Source organism: Benincasa hispida, chromosome 7 (genome assembly GCF_009727055.1).
Source record: "Benincasa hispida cultivar B227 chromosome 7, ASM972705v1, whole genome shotgun sequence".
Classification (NCBI taxonomy): Eukaryota; Viridiplantae; Streptophyta; class Magnoliopsida; order Cucurbitales; family Cucurbitaceae; genus Benincasa; species Benincasa hispida.
The window spans coordinates 44,878,370-44,880,118 of NC_052355.1; positions in this window are offsets into that span (position 1 = coordinate 44,878,370).

Genomic DNA, 1,749 nt, shown 5'->3' on the forward strand with positions numbered 1-1,749 from the left:
GGTCTAATGAGTTTAGCCGATTAATCTCGGATCCTTGAAGTCCATGATCTGTAGGTCCGCGAGGTCCCCTACTAGCTCCTAAATGGATTAGCTCTAGAATAGCGTGATAAGTTAATTTGAAGTGTTCAAAGTAGAATTAAATGAAATTGGAGAAATAATATTTAAATATGATTTAAATATTGAAGATGGTATTGTGTAAAATTAATTTATTATTTGATATTAAATTAATTAGAATTATTTAAATTGTTTAAATAATTATTTATTAAATTTATTAAGAAAATTAATTTTGTAAAATTAATAATATTTTCATTTTTATTAAAAAAAAATTGATTTATGAAATCAATTTATCAAAATTAAAAAGGAAGAAAAAACACAAAATGAAAAAAATTGAATTTTCCATTGTCTTCAGGTAGTAGCTCACTAACAACCCACTTCTTCAACCTTCATTAACTCCAAGCATGAGATGCATCTCATGTAGCAAATCTCTTTGCATGAATGTCTGCAATATATTAAAGAGATTGGAGTGTTTTGAAGGGAATGCAACCGAAAGAATTTATCTGAAAAATTCGAGAGAAGAAGCTATTTTTTACGTTGAGTTGCTGCTGTGAGTTAATCTCCAAATTCCCTTAATTCAAGCTTATTTTGAGTCCCACTACTCAATCTAGAGCACTGAGATGATAGTAAGGAAGATCTTAGGATGGTCTACAACAAGATTCAAAGGAGATTTGTAGCTAGATTCAAGCTTAGAGGAAGTTCTTCAAAGGTATGCCATGAAACCCATTTATTTCTGTTGGAGCATGCTTTCTTTTCTGCCAAAATTAATGAATTAGAGTGCTTATGGATCCTGATCACTTCCTCTGCGTGATGGTACGTTCCAACATACAAGACACCAGACTGTAAGATATACCTCATAAAAAATGGTGTTGTTAAAAGGCTCAACATAACTATTATTGAGCATGTTAGATGCCTTTTGTTAAATGCTTTATTGTCTCAAAAGTGGTGGGCAGAAGCAACCTTCTACACTGTCTTCACTCTAAACAAATGCCCATGCTCTTCTCTAATTTCCTAACTCCAGAAAAGAAATGGTCTAATCATCCTCCAAACCTAAACATGGTCAAAGTCTTAGGCAGTGTGGGTTATGTACACCAGTCCAAAGGAAAACTGAAGGCTAGGGCAGCAAAAGTGTATGTTTGTTGGCTTCACAGAAGGTATCAAACGCTACAGGCTTTGGCATCCTATGAGAAAATGTTTGTTCACAGTAGAGATGTAATTTTCAAAGAAGATGAAATGTTCATGCTTAAAAATGAAAGTTCAGACAACTCTCTCGAGGTTATAATATTAAGTTTGAAGTGGAGTTATCTTTAGACAAAGAGGGATCTGTGACTCAAGAAGATCCTGAACTACTCAAACCCTTGAGGAGGATGAATCAGAAGGCATTTATGATTCAAATAATCTACAAAATTACTCATTGCCAGAGAAAGACAAAGAAGAACTACACCCCTCTCATGAAGTATAAACAAGGTGTCTTTTCATATGGAGAGGCAGATTTTCTTGTATAGCTGATGATATTAATCATATGGAACCAAGCACATTTGAGGAAGCTATCAGTGGACCCAATGCTCACAAATGGATTGAAGCCATGAATGATGAAATGTATTCCCTAGATGTTAATGAAACATGGACTCTCACATCTCTTCCTAAGGGCTTCAAACCAACCTCTAAATTAATATACAGATATAAGGAAGATAT